Here is a 25,119-nt window from a genome sequence, read left to right as displayed (position 1 = left end):
AGCCTTCAAGGCCGGCACCTGCAAACATGCCTGGGCCCCGTCATCACATTACCTTCCCCTCTACACGGCCCCCACTCCCGAACGGCGGGCTGCCCGACGTGACTCCCGCACAAAGAGCACAGCATGGAACGGAAGGAGAGGGGACTTTGCAGTGAGAAGCCCAACAAACGCCAGCCCAGCCAGGTGAGAGGCAGCTCAAACAGTTGTGGATCACGCTGACAACGTGTGCCCTTCACCACGCTGTGACGAAATGGCACTTTGTCTCCATGGTATCCACCCCCAAACTCATAACCCCAGTCTGATCATGCGAGAACTACCAGGTAGACCCTAATAGAGGGGCACACGGAAAACACCTGATCAGTACTCCTCGAAATTGTCAAGGTCATGCACAGTAACTAAGCAGAAATGTGGGATTGCGGATGGCATCCTCATATAGAAATAGGACTTTAGCCCAAGACTCAGGGAGTCTGAATAAAGTGGGTTTTAGTTAATAATACATTTTCAACATGTTTTCATCAGTGGTAACAAATGTAGTAACATAAGATGTCAGTTATAGGGAAACGGTGCACTATCTGGTGTGTGGGGGGCCGCAATGATGTCCTCACATTTGTCTGTGAAACTAAAACTGTTTTAAAAGCAAAGTCAACTTATGTCGCTGTGTCTGAGCCCCCTCCCCCCCAAGGAGCCGTCTCAGGGATGGTTAGCGCAGTGAATTCTTTCCTGTCAGATTTGGAGGCAGGCAACCAGCTATCCCGTCCTATAAACAAGCCTGGCTCACTAGAGGTCATCCAGAAGTGAGCAGCACTCAGAATTGTAGAGCCAACCATCTGGCAGTGGTTCCAGAATGTTCTAACTCAGCTGAGTGCACTGTGCTGTCACCCACAGCGTCTGGTGCTCCCCTCCCTCCTCAGCCTGCACCTCTGCATCTCTGTGCGGGAACACCTCCGCCCACCGATGGAGTCCCTGAGCTCAGAGCGAGGGAGGGCGTCCCCTTGGCCACGGTGCAGACTCAAGGGCGGGCCCCATGCCACCCGGGTCTGGGCTTCCTGCTGCCAACACAACACCAGGTTTCTTCGAGCTCAGTTGCCTTTCTGTAAAATGCAACCTCACCAAGCTGGTGTAAGTTATGCCCACGGCACAGATGTGGGCATATGTTAAGTGTTCACAGTACATCTGAAATAGTTTTGTTTTCCTTACATTAAAAAGAACGTGAAGCTTGGCTATAGTTTGATTGTGCAGCTGGGCCCAGAGGATTCCGTGGAAGACATGTGTTCTCTTCCGTATTTACCACGAGCCAATTACCTGCATGACTTCGAGGACAATGATGCATCTGCCCTGGCACTGGCCTGGGGGGCAGCAGGGAAGAGGCGAAACTCTGGGTTGACTGGCTATTTCCTTTGTGCGTTTCAGACACGTGATGAGGGTGTCCTTAAGGATGCTGGTGACTCTCTTGAGTGTGCTCTGGGGAGGAGACAGGCAGGTGGAAAATTCTGTACCGGTCTGGGCCAGAATCTCGAGCACTCTTTCTTCATTATGATCACCCAGGTTGAGTCTTCTCCTTAATTCAGCAGCACAATGAGGGGTCTCTGTCGCTCCTCATGATGGTTTGGTAGCCACCCCACCAGGGCTTTCTGCCAGGCCACTTGCTCAGCTTCATGGCTCCCAAGGACTCCATTTCCCCTCACCCTTCAGGAAACTCCCCTCTAGGTTCAGGTCATCGTTCTGTAAGGGACCCTAAGTGACCCCGCATGGATTCATGCACTGGGTCGCTGATTTTCTTAGTCCATTCGTGAGCCATTTGTTGAGAGCCTCAAGTCTGCCAGGTCCCGGGCTAAGGAGGGGACCTGGAGGGATCAGACAGAGCAAGGGGTGAGGTGAGGGACACAGCCATGTCCACCACCCACCGGACACTTAGGTTTAACAAAGTAAGTGTGATGTCCGGCTAAAAGCAACTGTCTGGGGAGAGTTCATTCCTGTGGGACATGAAACCCGAAGCTCCAGTCCATGCAGCATCCCCCCTGAGCCGTAGCTGAAGGAGCTGCCATCTCAACAGTGACACAGGAAAAAATGATGTTGAATACGGCAGAAAATCAGGAAGGCAGAGATATAGCTTCCACATGAGAGAAAAATCAAATAAATTGTGCCATTTTGATGAAACGTCTCAACGGTTGAGACAGACAGTATTTTTATGGTGCTGCAGGTGCATTGTAATTGATCAAAAAAGTCCTTTCTACATGGAAAGCTTTCAGGTCCATATTTGATCTGGACCATGAATCATGTCAGTTGTGCCTCTGGGTTCACATACCTGATTTGGGGGAGAGCATTGAGGACATTTCTGATGGATTTGCTTACTGTTTTCGAGTCTGGAAGTAGCCATGGGGCTGGCCGAGAAGCCTCAGGCATCATTCACACATCACGTCCAAGGAGGCCAAGGCCAGCTCCCAGGGTGCCTGGTTCAAGGCATCCCAGGTAGGAACATGCAGGAACATCCCTGAGCCAGGGGTCTCTGAGGGCCGTGGGGCCCTGACAACACAGTGACCAGCAGACCAGTGTGGGCCCTGCTCGTTGGCCTGGTCTGCCCATAGGGGGCTCACCACCCATGCAGACCCCATTCACGGAGCCCACACTTCCTTCCACATGAACTCCAGTCCAGCGTGGAGACTGACTGTTGGGTGCATGGTTCTTTCACTAGAGCTACCCATTGGACAGACCAAAGGCGAGGAGCCTTGGTCTCATTGTGCCAGGACTTTCCTCTGGGTCAAGTATCCTGGGGGCAAAGTGTTAGATCCTGAAGGCAAATTCTTTGGCAACTTTAGGAAGGTTCACTCTCCTTAATCCCATGGCCCCACAGGCCTCCAGCTCAGCTCAAGAGGGAGGGAACATTCACGAAAGTTCAATGATGAACCACCATCCATATATCAGGGTGACCTACAGATCCTGTCTCCCTAACCATAGTACAATCTCTACCCCCCCAGGTCACCAAGACAGCTTTTCCTGGAATAGTTCTTGATGTTTGGCATTTCTGAAGTACTTTTTTCTAAGGAGTTCCTCATATTTTATGGTCTACACCACCAACTAATCTGTCCACGTTGTAGGCATCCCCAACCATTCTCAACATGAAACTTGAAGTCCCTTGTCACTCCTGGCAACATCCAGCTGCCACGTTCATGCAACTGGTAATTAGCTCATTCATCCATTTGACTATGGTGCTTTGCATACAACTATGTGCCGGATGCCATCCTGGGAACGAGGAGCTTGAGGGTAAATCAGATGAGGCGGATGCCTTCACCAACCCTTCTGGTCAAAGAGGTGAATGCTTTTACGAAAATATTAAATAAGATGAATGCACACATCCCACAAACAAAAATAGGCACACACCTTAATTTTTGAGAAAATCTATGAGCGGTATAATCAGGAAGAGGGCACAATGAAAGAAAACGAAACCATGGGTGGGGAGGCATCATAAAGGATGGAAAGAGGGGACTTGAAGTGGGCAATCTGACATCAACAACAGTAACAAAATGAACCCTGTGGTAAGTTTCTGATTAGAAACACAGAGAACTTCAGCACGATTCACCCCAACTCTGTTTTTTTCAAGGCTACCCGGGAACCTGGAATAAAATGAGGCAGTTCAGAGAGTCTCACGGTGCCCTCGTTGGGAGAGAGAGAAAGAGCAGAGGCAGGAGTGCAGGGAAACTGCTTGTCCCACAGCCCCCGGTGGCTGTGTCATAATGTCTGACAACACCCGTGGCCATTTGCCTTCAGTGCCCAATTACTGTGTCCCCCAGAATGCTGAGAAGCCCTCTGTACAGGCTCATTTGCAGCAGGGAGGGAGAAAGGTGAGTGGAAAGACACGACGTGGAATTGGGAGGAAATGCCAAGCACGGGAAGGTCTGCATCTCTGTCACATGCTCTCAGACCTCACTCTGTACACACCCACGTGACAGGCTCCCATCGTGAGGCCATCAGAACCCCCCAAAGATGAGTAAGCAAACAGTCTGTCTCTGAGACGCTGCTAACCCACGAGGGGAGTCCTGGGCTATGAGCCAGGGGACCCAGGTCGGAGCCCTGCTGCTACCAGTTCCCAGACATTGGTGCCAGTGGCGTCCCAGACGCCTGTGCAATAGGAGAAGAGCACAGTGACAGCTGCCCAGCAAGGCTCAGGTATTTGAAAAGCTAAAACAATGTCACGATGAGTCATGATATCCGTACCTACACGCTCACGGCCACTGCTCAAGGGGGACTCATTATGTGTGGGGATATAACAGCTCAGCAAAGCACACAATTCCTGGTGGCGTGGAGCTTACATTCTGTGAGCAGGCGACGCGGACTAGACATGTACACACAGCTCAAATATTCAGAGGAATAGCTGGGAACGGGACCCAGCTGCCCAGTTGTCAGCCACGCCTATATCCTTGCAACTCTGCCAGGTTGCTTGGACAAGAGTTTGGGGAATAAATTATGTAGGATGGAGGGAATAAGATAGCAGAACACACACTGCAACTGCACAGCCTCAGGCAAACTCGGGCTTTCCTTGTCTACCGCCAGAAGACACAACTGACCCCAAAGCGTGCAGCACGATGAAACCCACAGAAACGGTGTAATGGGGCAAGTTCATGCTTCTAGAGCATCAGAAATTTGGAAACAAAGCCGAATAGAAGCCGCAGAGTCCAAAGCAAAGCTACAATGTCCATAGTCAATGGGGAGCCATGGAAGATCTTATGGCAAAAATGACAAAAACTGAGTTTGGAGGAATAGCAAAACCTTTCCCCAGTAAGACTATCACAATTTGAGAGATTATTTCTAAAATAACCATTTAAAGTCTCGGGGGGGGGGGGCAACTGGGTGGCTCAGTTGGTTGAGCATCTGACTCTTGATTTCAGCTCAGGTCATGACCCAAGGTCATGGGACTGAGCCCCGAGTCAGGCTCCATGCTGAGTGTGGACTCTGATTAAGATTCTTTCCTCCCTCTACCCCTCTCCCCAACTCATGCTCTTGTTCTCTCTCTCTCTCTCTAAAGAAATAAAAAAATTAAAAATATATATTTAAAGTCTGGGAATCCCCCTAAAGGCTAGTTCAAGGAACAAATCAAAGCACACCTGGTGGAAGGCCCAAAACATCACTACAAGCAGGGAAATAAAATAGCCAAAGTCACAACAACAGAGAGCAAGTAACACTCTCCAAAAAACACCTCCTGAAGGGCCAGGCCCTGGGCAGTGTATGATCCCCCTTTAATATAGCAGTGCTCGCAGGTGCAGAGCACATAACAAGCTTTTAAAACTCATGAGGGACACAAGACTAGCCAAAATGATGAAACGGAAGAATTCTCTTCAAAAGAAATTCCAGGAAGAAGTGACATTAAAGAATTGATCAAAACAGATTTAAGCAACATAAGTGAACAAGAACTTAGAATAACAGTCATAAAATTAATCGCCGGGTTTGAAAAAAGCAGAGAAGACAGCAGAGAATCTATTGCTACAGAGATCAAGGGACTAAAAAGTAGTCATGATGAATTAAAAAATGCTACAAATGAGGTGCAAAATGAAATGGAGGCGGCCACAGTGCGTATTGAAGAGGCAGAGGAGAGAATAGGTGAATTAGAAGATAAAATTATGGAAAAAGAGGAAGCTGAGAAAAAGAGAGATAAAAAAAAATCCAGGATCACTAGGGCAGAATTAGAGAACTAAGTGATGCAATCAAACAGAACAGTATCCGTATCATAGGAATTCCAGAAGGAGAGAGAGAGAGAGAGAGAGAGAGGCTAAAGGTGTACTTGAATAAGAACATACAGCAAATGGAGGAACCTTTATCCAGTGAAATTTATTAAAACTCAAGTGTACATGGAAGAGTCTTCAAGACAGGGTGTATGTCAGGACATAAAAGAAGCCCCCCAAAATTGATGAGGAATTAAATCATACAAATATGTTTTCCAACTACGACAGACTAAAATTGGAAATCAACTGCAGAAGGAAATTTGGTAAGTTTACAAAGGAGTGGGGATTACGTCACACACTCATAAATAACCAGCAGGTCAAGGGAGAAGCCACAGGAGATGTTAGAAAATATTTGGGGTGAGTGAGGAGGAAGACGTAGCAAGGCAGAACTCATGGGTGCAGGAAAAGCAGCATGTAGAGGGAAAGCACTGCCGTGACTTCCTGGAATCCTGGACTGCCAGGGGCAGGCGGGGAGGACTGAGCTTGGTTGTCACCGGCAGGGACCGAAAGGGAGGCTTAGCTGGGACAGAAGGGGGTTCTCAGGGATGACGACAGAAAGAGTAACCAAAAAATAGCTCAGAGGTAGAAGAACCTGGATGTCAGTCAAGTTTGGAGAAGCCTTCCCACAATCGATTCTTAGGGGATCAATTAGCTTATTGATTATGGAGAAATGTGTGTCCACTATGAAAGTTTGGATAAATATTATAGTAAAAAGAAGTGGACGGCAGTTTCTTATAGACTTAACCAAACCCTTACCGTGTGACCCAGAAATCCCGCCTGTAGAGGGTTCACGTAAGAGAAACAAAATATGTGTTCACACAAAACCTGCACAGGAGCACTGACAGTGGTTTCATCTGCAACCGTGGAGGCGGGAAACGACCCAGATGTGACGGATAAGCAGGCTGGGACGTCCTGACGCTACACTACTGACCAGTGAAAAGGAACGAACTAGGGATAGAATCGGAGACGTGAGCAAACCTCAAGCACATTTTGCGAAGTGAGAGAAGCCAGACTCAAAATATTACATATGATTCCGTTGATAGGACATTCCGCGAAGGGGGAAGCATGAGGACCGGAATCAGTAGTTCCCAGGGTCGTGGACGAGGAGACAAGCCGGGAAACGGGAGGATGGGGGGGCGGGGGCCGTGGCTGCGTGCACTTACTTGTAAACCCTCACGCAACAGCACCCCAGACCATGGACTCACTGTGTGCAAAGAATACGTCAGTAAATCTGATTGGAGCCGAGAGAAGAAAGGAAATGCAACATAACTCACCCCCAATACTGTTCTCTTCATCCATCCGATTAGCAAAATGAAAACTTGGCACAGAAGGACAACAGCAAAAAGTTCAAGTGCAAATACTAGGCAGCTGGCTGCTTTTCTTAGGGTCAGACTTTCAAGGAAAACAGACTTCCTGAAGTATTCAATCGGTGCTCAGCAGTGGGGAACCCCTTCAACCTCATGCAGATGGAGAGAGTCAGGACGGAGTGTAGACACAGACCCAGAAAGGTGTGATGGGAAGGACGCAGTCCTGGGTTTCACAAGCAGACCCCACGGCACCTTCGTCCTGAAAGCGAAACCAGAAAAGATCAGACCCTGTTTAAAATGCACCCGGCACAGCAGCTCAGGGAAAGCCTGGCTTTAAAGGGTGTGAAAAGCCAGGGTGAGGGGGGCAGAGCTATTGAGCTGCAAGTGAGAGATCCATGGGCCCAGAAGCTAACATGTCATGTCCCCTGCATGGAAGCGGGGGCAGCCTCCTAACGGAACAGGAGCCCTCATCCCAGATGCTGGGCCCTCCCTGGGGGCTCAGCCGTCCCGGCCACGTTCCTTGTGACAGTACAGCGTGTCTCTGGTCCCCCTGGTGCCCTCCCCGTGAAGAAGGGTCGTGTCCCGTGCGGCCGTGGGGCCGAGGGTCTTCCTGCCCCATCAGACGTGAGTTCCGCGGGGGACAGGCACCCCGTCCAAGACCCTGCGGTCTCTGCCATCTCGACAAGTCGGCGACTAGAGGACGATAAAGTCCTACTGCCCATCACGGACTGGAGACTCACGTGTTTTCATCACGTCACTGTGCTTTGTGAACTGTTGTTTCAAAGCCTTCTCCAGCAGACAAATCCCCCCCGACATAGTTGCTTAAGAGATTGTCTTAACCAACTGTGGTACGAAGTTGATTTATGACAGAATATGGCGTTGGTGCAGAAAACAGCCATTTGAGCACTAAAATGAACCTCGGCAAAGTTCATGCTTTCCGACTCGTCGTCCCTCAGGAGTTCATGTGTAAAGAGCTGGCTCTGACGTCCACGATCTCCCAAATCCTACTACAGACTGGCTTGTTTGGGCTCAAGGTATGTTCGGGACTTAAAACTCCCCGTAGAAAATGGTTGCCAAAAATGGTATCTGCTTTCTATTTCCGATGCAGGTAAAGCCAGGAAAAGTGTTAGAAATCCTAGCAGAGAGCAGGTCCCCAAAGGATGTAACCTCAAGAAAATGGAAATGGGATGGCGGAGGCTGAGACGGGTCTCAGAACTGTGGCCGCTGACTTGTACATCCCTCCAGGTCAGGGGCTTGGATCAAGGTCATTTTTAATACAAGAAATGCCAGTAAGTGTCACAGACGTCACAGGTCTGTGACTTCACAGTGGAAAGTGATTCCGCCCACCGCCCTGCCTCCGTGATCAGAAGGCTGTTGTCCTCCTCATATCATCATTTCATTCTTCGCTTTTGTCATTTTTGCCAATCTAGAGAAACTGCAGAATTTGGAAAATGCCCTTTTTAAAAATCATTTCTATCTCCCCGTGTTATGCAAAGCTTGCATTGCCTTAGGGAGGAATTGAGCCCCGAGAGCCGTCTCAGCCTGAGAGGAGCTACAGAATTTATATCAAGGGTTTGCAGCTCATCAGCCAGTGTTCCTGGGAAAAGTCTTTCCCAAAGGCCACGGGCAGGCCTGGTCGGCTCTTGGACGAGCCGCTGCCCCCGGGCATCCCCGCAAAGCCATCTCCGCGTCCGTGCGGAGATCGTCCAGGAACCAGCGAGGAGGCTGCACTCTCAGGAGTTTCTGCAGGCTGAGAGAGGACCCACGACCGTAAATAACACACCTCTGCCTGAGTTGCCTCCAACTCCCGGTGCCAGAAAGCCAGACTCATCCCAGAGGCGAATGGAGGGCCCCCCGCTTGATCCGCAATTATGCACATCACACAGAGGTGGTCCTCAAGGTGGCCTCCATGTGCTTCCTGCTGAAAGAAAGCATTTAAGGGAAACCAAAGAGGCACAATGAAAAGAAAATGAGGGGCGCCTGGGTGGCGCAGTCGGTTAAGCGTCCGACTTCAGCCAGGTCACGATCTCGCGGTCCGTGAGTTCGAGCCCCGCGTCGGGCTCTGGGCTGATGGCTCGGAGCCTGGAGCCTGTTTCCGATTCTGTGTCTCCCTCTCTCTCTGCCCCTCCCCCGTTCATGCTCTGTCTCTCTCTGTTCCAAAGATAAATAAATGTTGAAAAAAAAAAAAATTTAAAAAAAAATAAAAAAAAAAAAAAGAAAAGAAAATGAGTTCCCTCCCGGCCGAGCCACCTTCAGACGAGGCCAGCCCACAGATCTGCTGCTTTACCGCAAGTTCCACAATCTGGTAAGAAGCTAAGTTCAAGTGGCAGCATGGGACCCACCCCAGCACAAGTGGGGGAAGAGGCTTCCCTTTACGACACCCAAGGACAGGAAACTTAGTGTCACCCTCGAAGACATTCCTGTGCCGGCTATAAAATCGGCTGTGAGACCATCCGTCGTCCAGCCTGCGCTGCAGGATTCCCCTCCAGACGGCTTGGGCTATCCCTCAGACAGGAGTAGCCGGGAGGACGGAGGAGCCTGGACAGACTGATAAATCCGAACGGAAGTCCTCAGCCATGGCCGATTGTGCAGAAGGACCCGTGCAAGCTTGGAGAGAGGAGGAGAGACCGGGACGCTCGCCTCGCAACCCGACTTGCAAAACAATGTAGTTTTACCTGATAGTATCAGGACGTGGTAGAGAATTCTTAACCAAATTAATTCTGTTTGGCGCCCAGATACTTGGGGGTCCCGTAGAAATGAAGCATATTTCCAGAAAAGACGGACTCCATTACCGTGGCCACCTCCTCTTTGTTTGGAAGTGCATGCAAAAGGAAGTCTGTAAAGCCATTTCCTGAAGCACTTCTCTGTTCATAACGCCATGGGTTCATCTGTTCCCCAGCTCACAGTCTCAGTTCCCCCCCCCCCCCCGCCCCACAATCCGTGCATCTACTCACTTCAAAGCTCACAGCCACTTGCTTCCGGGAACGAATCCTGCCGAGCGTACAAAAACACCAGCCCCGTTTGCAGGGTCTCTGAGCACAGAAGAAAATTCAAGACTCCTCGATCACAGAGTCTGAAAACTGGCCACTGACTATTTTCCTAAAATCAGAATATCTTTTTCCCAGTGGGAATCAGATTTCTCAGAGCCTGAAAAGCTAACAAAGGAACATTGAGAAGGAGCGAATAAACACCAGCGGGGTACGGAGGCTTCCTGCTTCGTCCACCAACAAGCCCACGGAGTCGGTCATCAGCACAAAGCGGGGTGCACAGGGCGCACGTCCTTGTGCACGTCGGTCCTGATGGCCTCTCATGGGCCCCGGCTCAGACCCTGGAACCCGGACGTGAGGACCTCACCCTGATTGTCCTTGATCATTTACAAAGACTGTCCCCATCTGTGGGTCCTAATCAGTTCCTAGCAAGGGACTCTCCAAAGAGCTTGTTGTCCGAAGCAAGGGCCACCTGCTGCTTGTACGGTGGTCTGCAGAGCTCCGAAGGAGCACAGCAGCAGCCACCCTGGACCTTGGGGGAGGGAGCACTGACGCCCCCCGCCCAGGACCCACTGAGCCGGGATCTGCGTTTTATCAGGACCGGCAGGTGCTCTGCGAGCCCGGGAAGTCTGAGAGGCCCTGAAGCCGAGGGCGGATTCTCGACCTCGGCTGCATGTCAACATCACCTGGGGAGTTTTGAAAATGCTGGTGGACGCCTGGTTCTGCCCCGACATTCAGATGGTGCAGTCGCGGGCACGGCCCGATGCCGGGGGTTAGAGACCCTCCTTGCGAGTCCAGGGTGCTGCGGTTCCCGGGTCACCGCATCTGTGTGAAAGTTGCCTGCCTGCAAACCCCCTGTTGAGAGGCCGATTTACACACCCCATCCCGAGGGACTCCAGTCCTGAGAATCTGCATTTTCACCTGGCCTGCACACGAATGCCGATGTGGGTGGTCAGGTCCCTGGAACACATTTGAGGAACACCATCGATGAGGGGGAGTGAGAGTGTGTAAGACCCTTCTTTGTTCTTGGGACGGTCCTCAGCTTGCTCATGCGCCCCCATCGTAGCCAATGGCAGGAAGGGACCAGAACTAAAATAATCTTCCCTAAGAAAGGCGTTGGTGACTCTCCCAGAATATGGAAGAGTGCTCCTCAGGTTGATTCTGCTTCTTCAGAGCTGTGTCTTCTGTGTCCCAGGCACAGGGCCATGGTAGGGGGTCCCCCCCGGGCACAGGGTCTCTGCGGGGGTGGCTCCCAGGTGTCAGATCTTGGTGGGGGCCGCTCCCAGCCATAGAAGTACGGTGGGGGCGTGTGTGTTTCTCCGGATCACCAAAGCGGGGCTGGTTGCTGTCCACTCCGCCCTCGGCTTCCATCCAGAACGTGCTCCCGTCTCTCCCCTGTTCCGGGAGCTTTCCTGTTGGCAGCTCCTCTGGCCGAACGGGCAGGTCTCAGCACTGCCAGGACTGCCCTGGCCCTGCTCCTGCTCTCCATGGCAGCCTTCCACCCCCCACCCCCAATATTTGGCAGGTGAGAATTACTGAGCCCCCCCCCCCCCCCCCCCACTAGAGACATAAGGAATATGCCCGAGGGTCACTAACTCAGCCCTTTGGCCTGGAAATGCACCTCGGCTATTTCTAAGCCAGCCTCTACTGTGCCTCGGTGCTCCTGGGACTTTCCTGAAGGGCCTCCGGTGTCCGGCCAGCCTCCACACCCACCCAGCCGTGGTCCACCATTTCCTGCAGCCTGAACTCTGAGTACAAACCGAGACCTCCAGACCTGGCCTCAGACCTTACCTCCCCCGTCTCCTCCAGGCCCGTGGGAAAGACCACTCTTAAAGCTACAGTTCTAAACCCTGGCCCTACGTTGGAAGTAGCTGAGGAACTTTCTCAACCACCGGATGCCCTGGCCTCACCCCAGTGATGGATTTAATTGGCCTGGAAGGAGAGATGGGTGTGGGCATTTTTGAAGGCTGCTAGGCGGTTTACACAGCCTGAGCTGAGAACCCCGGCTTAAGTCGTGGCCCAAGGCCCTTACCCTCCCTTTAGAACAAAACCTCCGTGCCCTGCGGGCTCCCGGGCCGACCTGCCTTTGGTGGGAACTAAAGCTGCTTGGGATTTGGAAATCCTTTGTGGAACCTCAGTCATGATGACTATCGCTCTAAAAATGGTTTTAAAACCCTTATAGCAAAGAAACATCTCTGTTCAAATGTGTTTACCTCTTACTCTAAACGCAGAAACCCTATTGGCCCCAGGGGTAGAACCCTGGGATTTATGACTTACAGCAATGAAAATGCAGTGGTTTATGGAGCCTGGTCAGGGACTAGATGAGACAGCGATGCCTGTGTGCGCACTGGGGAGGGGGTGCCTAGACAATGCCGGCGGGCGTGGGTGTCGGGGGGCCAGCGTGGAGACCCCCAGTCCTGCTCACTCGGGCCCCACCCTCGTCCCGCAGGCAGAGGTGGGCAAGACCGGGCGCTGGCCAGGCTGAGGGGACACTCAGAGCATAGAGGGTGAGCAGGAAGGTCGTGTGGCTCATGGAGAGCATTGATGAAGAGGCTGTGTGTCCCCAGGGTCTGGAGAGGCTCTGCTAGCTTGTGGCCAGGGAGACCCCTCTGAGCTGGTGGGACACAGCCACCCTCCCCTGCCGACCCCCCTGGCCTGGTGCCCTTCAGTGACCTGAGCCCTCACTGGACCAAACCCCCTCTGTTGGCTGGGAGCCCCCTCCCCAGCCTGTCATTACCCTGGGAAAAACAAGGGTACTTTCCAGTGCATCCTCCCTGCCGGCCGTTCAGCCCTTGGTTCAGACACACACTGGGGAAGATACCTCCAGGAGGGCACAGCCGGACCCCGCGGGGCTCAGGCATCGCCAGGAGAGCGCGTGAGAAAGGTGGCCCAGTGAGAGCTTCACACGGGGCCTCTCCTGCTGCTGTTCTGTCGGGAACCACCGCTGCTGGCCGCAAGGGAGTCTGGCTGGGTCTTGAGACGTCTCTGGGTCTTTCTCAGCCTGCAGGGAGGGTGGGCTGACCTCTGGCCCGTGAGCCTCAGATCCACGGCAGCGAGGCCCCCAGGCTGGCCTCTGCACGCTGGCTCACTGCCCCCGTGGCCCCGTCTGTCGGTCCGAGGATGGTGTGAGGCTCTCCTGTCCCCAGCTCTGACCCTGGTGGGCTTCCTGGCCGTATCCAGTCCCCAGAGGTGGAGGGGGCATACACGAGGCTTCCTGGAGACCAGGAGAATCTCACTGTGCTCCTGCGCATGACAGAGAAAGCAAAAAGATCTCACGTCTTAACCCAAAGCCCCATTCCGCATGCAGCCGTAGCATCCCTCCAAAGAGTGCTAAGATTTGAGTTTTCCTTACACGCAATTGCAATTAGTAGAATACAGCTTCATTTTTGTAACTCAAGTCATACCACAGGCATCTGTCATCACACGCGAAAATGAAAACATAGGATCACATTCGTGCTGGTGGAGCAGAGGCCTGAAGGCCTTTTATCATTGGTTCGTGTGCTAAGACTGAAAATAAATACTGCTTCTGAGTACAAGATCTTTTCAAGTGCAGTATATGTAATGGGCAGACCCAAGGCTCTGGGCACAGAGCTCCCTGCACGGCGACCAGCGGGAGGCGGTGACGGTTGGGACACAGCAGGAATGTCCGAGAGAGGCTACTGTGACGAGTGGCCGAGGCACCGGGAGGCCCGGCCCTGAGCCCTCTCGGGGCAGGAGGCAGGGATGTGCCACTGTCCCGGGAAAGCAGATTGAGCATGCTAACGCTCATCGGACCCGAAGCAGCCTGCTTCTCTAAAGCCTCCCATGGCTCCCGATGGCCATGTGCGGGCCTCCACGTGTTGCCTCAGTCACTTTCTCCAAATGCCCCTTCCCCCCTCCTGGCCACAAACTTGGGCTCCAGCAGACACGCCTCGTTGCGTGCTGAGTGGATCCCAGGTTCACATCCCTGGATGCTCTCACACTGCTGCCTGTGCCTGAAATGTGTCCCCTGCCACCGGTGGTCAGAGTGCAGCCCCCGCTGTCCCCTCGCTGGACTGCTCAGCGGGGCAGCCGAGTGAAGAGAGCAACACTGGAGACGGGAGGTGTCTGTGAACAGAGCCACCGTGCAGGGAGCGGCCAGGTGGGCTTGTAGTTTCAGAGCATTTTGGTAAAATCATCCCTAGACTGCGCTCACGGAGGCAGGGGTAGATTCTCACTCTGCACTGTGCTTGGCGAACACATTGAATCGTTGTCCAGTGACCTGTGGTCTGAGCCCCGCGAGCCTGAGGCTGGTGACAGTCCGCTTGGACTGCTCCCGATGGGACAGGAGGAGCGGGCGCCCTCCCTGGTGTAGAGCCCCAGCTCCCGCGCTGCTTTGCCCACGTCTTGTTCTCGGAACACACGCACCTCTCCCAGCACGGACCCCGCTCGGGGTTTCCATTCGGGCCAGGGTGCGCACGGCCCAGCCAAGGCACTGGGCCTCTCCCGGCAGTGAGCTAGGTTTTCTGAAAAGTTGCATCTTTTCATCAAACGCAAGTTATGAGTTTCACCACCAGGCATTTTTAATTCCCTGTGCTCTGTCCGTGGCCTCCAAACCTTGGTGTGCGACACCAAAAGGCGCCTCGAGCTCCATCACGGTAACGGGGACTCTTGGGAACACTCACTCGGTCCTTAGGGGTGTTCGGGGCTGGGGATTTGTCCCTTTTTGTCCTTAAATCGGTGATGTACAACTCCCATCAAGGTATAGGTGTACATTTTGAGAATCCGTGGACACCTTGGCTTGTATTTACTGCGAAGAAAGGCTTATGACCAACTGCCCAGTTGTGCTTGTTTCTTTCTCCATAATCCAATCACTTTTTCTAGCAAATTCGTTCTTGGTGTTAAGCTACTGAAAACACAGTATCAGTCACCTTCCTTCCACACCGTTTCTCCGCTGCCTGATCCTGCTGCTACTCCGACAGACCTCAGCTAATTATCTTCGGGTTTCTCACGGCCACCAAGGACCCAGCGCCTTCCCCACAAGGGATGAGACACGCAAACGGGCAGAGCCCATCGGCCAAAAGAGGGTCTTGCACTCCGTCCGGGAGTGACTCAATCTTGCAAAGACCTTTGTTTGCTCTAGGACACAGCCATATTTTCAGTCCTGCCATGCTGGGAATTCTCTGAGGAATGAATACAAAGATTATATTTATATAATGAAGAATGACAAAAACGGGGGACAGATCAGCTCTTTGGGCTGGAATTGCGCACAGGAGGCAGGGCCCCCCCTCCCCCAAGTGTCTTCTTGCAGGGGCCAGTGGCCACCTGAGACCTGGGGAAGGTGAGCGCGATTTGTTGGCACGTGGCCAAAGGGAAACAAACATTCCCATCACCTGACTCATGACCCCGGCGTGGCATTGAAGACGTGGCTCGCAGAGTCCCGGGCTCGCTGATCCATAGCCCGAGTCCATCACAACAGCTGCAGAGAGAGACACAGGCTGAGGACAGCGGCCCCATCAGGAGCCCCAGGCACGATGGGAAGGAGGAGCAGAGACCTCCCTTGAGCTGAGAAACGAATCCCAGGGCACGGAGAAGCAGAAAGCACGGAGGTCCCGGTTCCTGCAGCCACCAGGGTCCTGTCGGTTCCTGGATTCCATCCATTGCCCCGCCCTTGTAGCTGTCAGCAGCTCACAGACCACATCTAGACCCAGAGTGATGAAGATTCCCACCAAAGGTGATTTTTCCGGCCCCTTGCCCTGCCCTGTGAGCCCCTCATTACTAATGTGGCTCCTTTCCTTTCCTCCTCTGCCCTGACATGATGAAAACGGCTTGTTCCAGTCTCCATGATTGTGGCTTACGAGCAAAAACCGAATACATTTTCTCTGCCACGGCAACAATTCTGCCTCCCCCCCAGGGGCCGCCTACCCCGAGGGGTTGCCTGGATGCCCAAAGCCGAAAAGACTCCTTTCCAGCATCTGCAGGGAGTCTGTGATCCAAAACCTGGGCTCCCGGCCCTCAACATCTGGGGGGAAGGAAAGAGACACGGCCGTCAGCTCCCGTCCGCCAAGAAAAATATCCTTGCCCCCATTCCGCTTTGTACTTTTTCCAGAAACGGCCCAGATGGACTGATGTCAGAGGGAAAGGCAGATAAAGGGGAGGCAGAGAGAATGACTGGTTTGAGTCTTTTTCTGGGATCTGCAAGAGAGAGTTTTTCATTTAGCTCATGCTATTTCTACAGAAACCAGAGCATGCAAATATTTACTTGGTTCTCAATACTACCAGACATCTGTCCAGTTTAAGAACTGACCCACAAAAACGTCACGTTGCGTAAACACGGCCATCCTTTAGCCAGAGAACAGCTTTAAAAGAAAACTCTGAAATGCTTCAGGAAAAAAAAAAAAAAAAAAAAAAAGCTTTATTTAATCAATGGCAGATAGGAGAAGTAATATTCCCGAGCGGGAATAGTCATAAGGAGAAACCAAGTTTCGACAGAGCACCGATCCTTTTCATCGTGTAGAGTTGTTCTTGTGGTTCCTGCAAACATTGTGGAGGCTCAGCGGACGGCACCGCGGGGCTGGATCGAGTTGGCAGGATCCGCGCTGACATCCGTCCGCAGCCTGTGGCGGACTGTGTCTTTCCTCAGCCCCTTAGGCGAGCGTGTTAATCGAAGGCCATTTTCGTGGAGGCCCCTGAACTTCCTCCACTTTAATAAGATGCACTGGGCCCTGGGGACCCGGAGCGCACTTGCTGCCCGGCCGGCAGACACAGCTCCTTCCTGCCCAGGACTCACACCTCAGGTTCCGAGCAAGGGCACGCTGGCCCCGCCGGGATACCGAGCAGCGTGGTGCGGGACTGAGCACGCCGTCGCCGCCAGACTCGCGGCCCGTGTGAAAGCGCCGACGTGCCCGATCTAGAAAAAGCAGCAGCATACGAACCACCGTCACGGTCCGCCGCCCCCCACTGAATGCGCTCACACACTCCTTTAGTTTTAACAGAGTTTTTATTTGGGAGTAATTGCGAATTTATACAAAGTTGTGAAAATAACGCAGGTGGTGTTACGGCCACGGAGGTGACCGTGGGACGTCCGTCGAAACCAAGGAGTTAGCACTGACAGCTTGTCACAGGGGCCGTGCGCGCCCCCCCCCCCCCCATTCTCGTCCTTAGCGGCAGAGCTGGCACCAGGACGTGCACCCCTGATGCCGGTTGCCGCTCCAGGCGGGCGGGGATCTGTCAGGGAGCTGAGGTGAAGGAGCACTCGCATCAGCCACGGAGGGGACAGCCAGCTGGGGTCGCACAGAGTGGGCGGAGCAGGACCATCAGAGCCACCACCCCACCTGTGGCATCTCCAGGCCTGGGTACTAGCACTGCCTTCCAACCCTCGCTGAGTCTGGGCGTCCTGGGAGTGGGCAGTCCTACCGAAGACACTGAGCACCAGCACCCCCGCCCCCCCCACCCAGGCCCGATGACGGGACTCCAACACCGCATCATGAAGCCATCTCTCGGAGCCCGAACGCCCCACTTCAACCAGGAAACAGAGCGTGCGGTGGAAGCCGTCCCCGGGAGGTCCTCGTGCTTTATTCTGCAGTTGACCTGAGTGGCATCTCCCTAAGCACAGCTCGGTGAAGCAGAGAGCCCCGCAGAAGGTCCAGGGCCGCTGAGAGCCCCGTGCACCGCAGCCTCTACTCTAACTGGCTTGCCCACCATCTTTAATTCACCACTGGGACCATGGGTGTCCCTTCAGGCCCCCACCCTGCGGAATATGGGCAGGAATGTCTATTCAGTTATTCGTCTGTCCCTCACTCATTCATTCAATAATGTTTTATTGAGCTGCCTACTGTGTGTTCTGCTGAGTTCTAGGACCCAGTACAAGTAGAGTCAATGTGATGGCCTTCACCGAGCTGCCTACTGTGTGCCCGGCCCAGTTCTAGCACCCAGTACGAGTAGAGCTAACGTGATGAACTTCACCCTCGCTGAGCTTGTACTTCACAGTGAGGAGGTAAACAACTGGTTGAAGACACTACAGGATGACTCCCAAGGGCCTGGCGGGGCCACAGGGCACGTGGCAGGGCAGGGCGCCTGCCAGGGGAGCAGGGGAGCACGAGCGGGGGGATGAAAGCACAGACCCTGAAACACGGCTCAGCCATGCGTGTGTGAGGCACACCAGGGCCTGGCACTGTGGTCGGGACCTTCCATGCAGACTGAGGTGAGAGGGACCCACTTTTTGCGGGACATTTTCTGCTTAGAGTGAGCCAAGCAGACCCCACTCTCAGAACAGGAAGCCACAGTGGCCATGGAAGGCTGGGAGCACCCCGAGGGCAGCTCCTCTGTGCTGTCTGTGCCCTGGTTCCCTATCCCCACCACCCGGGTTTGGCCTGGTTCCCTGTCCCCCACCACCTGGGTTTGGCCACACTGTGATGGAGCGTGGTCTGATGTTTCTCTCTGCCAAGGACAAGAGGAATTCGGTGAGAAACAAGGATGTAGAGGGGGGCCCTGGATCATTTTGTTTCAGCAGGATACTTTTCATAAGGCGATGCAGGCTGAGGGCGACTGGGGGTACCCCAGGGGTCCCCGTCCCCAGCTCTCACACCCACTGCGCTTTGGGAGGGAGCAGGCACAGAGGCAGCGGCCAGGCTGCTGCCCATCGTGGTACATAGTGAATTATCTGTGCAAGAAGCAAATAATATGGAAAGATGAAACGCTGCAGTGGCCACGGGGTGTGGGACTGTGTTATTTCTCCTCAGCACATAATGTATGGTTATTACTTGAGTTATAATGGCTTAGGAATCATTTAGATACATCTTCTTTAGTATGATTTTTAGTCTGTTATTTAGACAGATGCTAAGTTAAGGGCTAGCTTATATTTTCATTATGAAATCTCAGAATCTACCAACCACCAGGCACGTGCTTCCGGGCCGAGCCCCTCCCTCCACATCCCCTCACAGGGCAGGGAAGGGACCTCGCTGCCCCGGGGCACTGGCTGCAGGAGGAACCAGCCCAGGGCTTGCGCTCTGCAGAGGACAGCCTGGAGCACAGGGGCAGAACTGCTTTCAGTGCCTCTGCACCAGCCAGGGGCATGTTCTCAGCCCCTGGCAAAACCCATGGGTCTGTGCTCCTGAGGGTCAGTGCTCCCCAGGGACGGGGGTCCCAAGAGCAGTCACTCCAGGAGGTGAGTGCTCCCCAGGGCGGGTGCTCCTGAGGGTCAATGCTCCCCAGGGACGGGGGTCCCAAGAGCAGGTGCTCCAGAAGGCGAGTGCTCCCCAGGGTGGGTGCTCCTGAGGGTCAGTGCTCCCCAGGGACGGGGGTCCCAAGAGCAGGCGCTCCAGAAGGCGAGTGCTCCCCAGGGCGGGTGCTCCTGAGGGTCAGTGCTCCCCAGGGACGGGGGTCCCAAGAGCAGTCACTCCAGGAGGCGAGTGCTCCCCAGGGCGGGTGCTCCTGAGGGTCAATGCTCCCCAGGGACGGGGGTCCCAAGAGCAGGTGCTCCAGAAGGCAAGTGCTCCCCAGGGCCAGTGATCCCCGAGTCCACACTCAGCTGTGGCCTCAGCACGCTGCCAGCACACACCCCTGCCTTGCTGCCCAGAAGAGTCCGTATCACCGAAAGTGAACAGCAGGTGGAAACATCCTGAGTGAGGCTCATCCAGGGCTGCGGCGTCACCAGCCTCGGGGCTTGTCTCTGACGTCAGCGTGCTCCATGGACACTCGAGTTCTGTTCTCCTCACGCTTGGAACTGGGTGATCACGGCCTCAGGAGCCCCTCTCCCCTTGGGGTGACAGGCACGTATGCTGATGTATGCACGTGCACGTCTCTCACGTGAGCACATACCCACATAAGTGCATGCACACACACAGGCATACTCATGAAGGCACATGCACACACACACGGACACCCATGCATGCACACACACATCCACATAAAGATGTCTGCACAGGACCATAGGCACACACAGCACCCACATGCACGTACCCACACACCCACGTGTGCACATACTCATGTACCTGTACCCACATACCTACACACTCACGTGCACACACACATGCACACATATGCACGAACACACACATGTATGCACATGCACACACACACACGCACGAACATGCACACACGCTCAGGGGCACCCTCCCAGGGAGCCGCCCAGCCGGCCTGGAGGCTGTCAGATGCAGGTCCCCGGACCACGAGGAAGGAGGCTGCACCCCACGGGGTTCCTCCCTCCACCTCGTGGCCGGAGGGAGTGCTGAGGAGCTGTGAGGGGCTGTGGACATGTCCCTCAGTCTTACTGTGAGAGCAGAGGCACCCAGGGTCCCAGGAAGCTGCCACAGGGCTGGTCTGCAGTGTAACTTCAGGTGACGACAGGTCGTGGTGCTGACCTGAGCCCTCTGGTCCAGAGTTCTGTGCCATGTGCTACGTGAAGACAGTCGGTGGCTCCCGAGGTGGGCACCCAAGGTCTCTGAGTAGAGGCCCTGCACTGCTGAGGACTGCAGGCTCCGGGGAGGACGGAGATGACCTCCAGGAGGGGTTCCAGCCCATGGGCCTGACTCTGCCCTCCCTGCCCTCTGCAGAGCCCACGGAGCGTCCCTGCACCTGACCCTGCCCTCCCTGCCCTCCTGCTCTGAATAATAGTAATTCACGATAGCCTCACTTCCAGTTTTGTGGAGGAAAATTTTATTAATTTAATAAAAGAAGGTTCACACATCAAGTCGGGTGCTCACAACATCCAGCCTCCCAGCTGTGGAAGCCCCACAGTGAACAGCCCGGCTGGGGTCTGAGGGTCCAGGGCACAGTCTTCCCCTCACGTGGGACTTCCCACTAGCTATTTCCACCATCCACCGCCCGGGTGTGATCTCTGGTCGGTCGTTAAGTCAGCCTAAGCGCTGGTTTTTCTCGGTTTCTCTTACAATCTCAGCAGCCTGGGCGTCTGCAAACTCCTCTTCCCTCCCTGATCCATCCCAGGGGGCCAGCCTGTCCCCTCCAGGAGCAACTGAGGCACATTAATCCCTCTTGTATTCAGGAACAACAGGGCCAGTTCTGATCCCAAGGGCAGATACGGAGCACAAGCCAACTAAGCCCCCATGACTGTGTGTGCGCGGCTCGGGGCAGGAATGCGTAACAAGTTACAACAACTTCCATACAGACCCCCCCCCCCCCCACCAAGGAGCCCAGCATGTGTCCGTGCACCTGACACCACCCTCTGTAGAGCCCACTGTGAGTCCCTGCCTCTGACACTGCCCTCCCTGCCCTCTGCGGAGAGCCGGTGGGGAGGTGACAGCCGGGTGTTCCCGGGCCCCTCGGGGCTGTGAGAACAAGTACACACGTGGCCACCCTGCCCTCCCGCCAGGAATCACAATCGGGTAAAATGAGTCCCACACAATTTGCACATGGAATTGATTTTTAAGTTTCTGAAATAAGAAAACGCAAAGACAAGTTACAACCTGGGAGAAATTACTCACAACGCTGGCAAAGGCTTTATGTCAAGAGCAAGTCAGGGACTCCCACAAATCAATAAGGAAAACACAAACCTCCCAGACGTGTGGGCACAGCCGATGCTTAGCGGGAGACGAAAAGCGCGTGGGAGCAGGTCAGGGAAGCCCCGCTGCCCTCGCCGGGGCCAGGGGACGCTGACCGGACCGCAGGGCACAGGGCTTGTCCCCAGCCCGCTGCAGAAACGCCTGAGCACACCGGGCGTCACACGAGTGGGGCTCCCCCGGCCTCTCCCGCAAAACATCCGCTTTGAAACGGTTTGCAATTATCTCCTGAAACTGCAGACACACACCCGACCGTCCCACAGGGCTCCTGCCTGGCCCACGGCATCCAGGACCTTTGCACACCTGGGGAGACTTGGTCAACACTGGCCCGCAGAGCCTCACGGACGATGGGGGACGAGACGCAGAGGGCCCTCCCTGGAGGAGGACAGGGCGAGAGGGTGCACAGAGTGGACACGTTACGGCCGCAGATGCATGGGAGGGTACGGTTTCCAATTCAAATACCAAGTCAAGGCTGCTTTCAACATCTTGCCTTCTTCTGTAAGATAAAAGCAAACTAAAAACGTAAAAATATACTTTAGGAGGGGGCGCCTGGGTGGCTCAGTCGGTTGAGTGTCCAACTCTTGATTTCCGTTCAGGGCATGATCCCAGGGTTGTGGGATTGAGCCCCGTGTTGGGCTCCAAGCTGAGTGTGGAGCCTGCTGGGGGTTCTCTCTCTCTCTCTCTCTCTCTCTCTCCCTTCCCCCACCCTCTCTATCTCTTTTAAAAGAGTAAGTAAAGGCACTAACCCTGGTGACTCAAAGCCAAGGAGCCCACACGGCTACACCGCAGTTCAGCCTCAGCCTGTGTTCTGTGGCTACCGTTTCTCAGACCAGCCAGCACTGGGCGGACCCGAATCTGTACGCGGCGAGGGGCGGCACGTCTCAATCATCTGTGTGCGACGCACACGCAGACCCCTCGGTCCCTCCCGGGAACCTGAGTTGGTGGCTTTGGCGTCATCTTCCACTCACCCCGCAGCCAGGCCAGCACGCCTGGAAACCGAGGCCAATTCAGGCCACTGTGCAGGCCTGGGGACCAGTGTGCAGGGGGGACACGTGAGGGGAGTGTGTCGTGGTCGCCATCCCGAGTCTCGCGAGTGCACAGGAGGAGAGACACGAACGTGTGCTCCCCGACAGGGGAGAGGCTGGCGGGAGTCTGGCAATAACGCGTGTGCCCTTTTCACGGGCTCCGGACGGATGCATCACTTCCGGCTTGGAGAGTCAGCAGTGGCAGAGAGAGGGCTTTCAATGGAGAAGAAGCAAGTCTCCCAGCCCTGCCCAACGTCAGGTGCTCCAGAGACACCTGCCACATGCTGCCCACTGAATGTGAGCGGCTCTAAGGGTGCTTGATGGTTTCCCATTTCACAAATTGAGGCTCTGAGTTTGGACAGCTGCTCCCGTGTCGCTCAAGGCAGACTCGGGACTCGGATCCTAGCCGTGTGTTCACCCACGGACGCACTCACGCACGGGACGAGGACGTGTGGCCGGTGGAGAGAGCGAGGTCTCGGAGCCGGGTCTGCGTGTGCACCTGCGCTCGCCGCTGGGTGAGGCTGGGGTCTGTGCGGAAGCCTGGCCTCCGGTCTTCGTCGACCCGCCGGGAGGAGGGCTCCCACCTCACGTGCTCTGTTGCTCCTTACGGCCCCTTCGCTCGGTTCTAGGGGCACGATTTCCTAGCTTGGGGCCTGCTGAAGAACCAGATACGAACTTTTCTTTCCCTTTCTTAGAACTGGATATTTTGAAGTGTGCGTGTTTGTTAAAACCAGACTTTAAGACCCCGTTGAGTCAGACACCCCCCAGCCCCCTCTGGCACTGGCCCAGCTTGTGCTTGAAACTGAGCCCCCTCGGGTTTATGTGGGTTGAACCAGCAGAAAATGTAAAGCTTGTTTTCTAGAGAACTGCTTCCCCCTAAGCAGCTGTTGTGTCTTTTCAGACCCCACCAACAAACCCACCTGCTGTGTCTACAGAGGCCTGGACTCCAGGTCTGTGGCTCTGGTCCAGCCTGAGGACGAGCAGGGCCCCGCGTTCCTCTCCCAAAGTCAGGAGCCCAAGACCCCACCCGGCTTACACCAGCCCTGGGAGCACACCCGCAGCCCCTCCTCCCGACGTCAGGGGCGGGATTTTGCCTCGTCCTGGGGTGGGCTCCACACCAGAGTGAACGCGGGATGTGTGTTCCGTACACGCGTGCCATGTGTGTGCCCCCTCTTTCCTCACAAACAGTCCCGCTTCCCCGCCCTTTCACCAACATGTATGTGACCTCAGCCCCCGTGATTACAGAAAGCTTTTTCCCTCCCCCTTCGGGGACACGGGTCACCCTCCCTCCCGCTCGCCCGGCTGCCTCTCGAACAAGCCCTTCCCTTCCTGTGGCCTCCCTGCCTCCGTGGAGGGCTTTGCTGCCGACCTGGCAGACGGACCCGCGTTCGGTTACAGACTGATTTGGGGAGTGTTTGTTTGTTGGTTGGTTGGTTGGTTGGTTTTAAAACCCTCCTGCTTTGCTGGCTCGCCTGGTGCAGCGATAAGGAAACAGCAGCAGCCCCCGCCCCGTCCCAAGGGACCCTGAGGTGTCAGCACTTGGCTTTAGAACTCACACCTTCGCTCACTTTTTGCTCCCTCATTCATCGCATCTAACGGGCGGACAGGGCTCCCAGGGAGCCCACAGGTCAGGGTCACCCTGCAACAAGGCTTTTGGGGGGGGGGTTACTCAGACACAAACCCAGGGCCGCTCACCTGGCCTTTCTCCCTAAAACCATCACAAGGGGCCGGGAGGCAGGACGCTTATGCAGCGCCCCGGGGGAGGCCCTGGGGAGGACGTCCAGGAGCACGGCCCTCAGGGGAGGAGCAGAGTGGCTCTGCTTCCTGGAGTCTCCCTCTCCTTCCCCACCCTCCTCACACATTACAATTTCTTCAAACCAAAATCCCCAAACACCCTAAATGCACCAGAAAAGCCTCCCACGTAAGCATAATCATGCTAATTGATGTTGTTTGAGAGCTAATTAGCCAGACCCCGTGCCGAGCACCCGACAAACAAGAAAGGAAGCTCTGAGAGCCTGAATCACTTACCCAGACCTCCGTCTGATGTCTGACTGCTGAGCCCAGGCCCCCAAACTCTGCTGTGCGGCCCATTTTAATTGTCTCCCAGAAGCCCAGCGGTATTCACTGGCACTGCCTCTGGCCGTACCCACGAGGGCCGGGGGAGATTGAGGCCGTCTCCACGAGCACAGTTGGAGCAGGGAGCTGAGCGGTGCCCATGGCCGGTGCTCGCCTCCCCTGGGCAGGGGGTCCTGTGTGCAGACACCTCACCAATGCTATGGCTGCTGGCCCAGGTCCCCTAGCCTCTGTCTCCTTCCCTGGGTCCCCAGTGACTTGGAAATCTAGAAGGTGATAGCACTCAGTTTCCCGATGGCCGTCCTCCCAGAGGATGGCCTCACAGGCCGGGGTCTCTGGGTCCACTCCGGGACAGGAAGTGCAGTGTGAGAAGGTGGTCTCAAATTTCCGGCCTCCCTCCCTGTGCTTCTCCTAATGACCTTCGACCTTGGCCAGGCCCCTTCTCCCTCTCTGGCCTCCTCTGAGATCAAGGCCCATGTAGGTAAGACCCAAGGGACCCCCTCTCCCCCCAGCTTCCTGTGTCTTTGAGAACCACGGTA

This window comes from Puma concolor, chromosome D2, assembly GCF_028749965.1.
Source record: "Puma concolor isolate L17-30 chromosome D2, mPumCon1.1.hap2, whole genome shotgun sequence".
NCBI classification, from domain to species: domain Eukaryota; kingdom Metazoa; phylum Chordata; class Mammalia; order Carnivora; family Felidae; genus Puma; species Puma concolor.
This window is presented reverse-complemented; position numbering follows the sequence as displayed.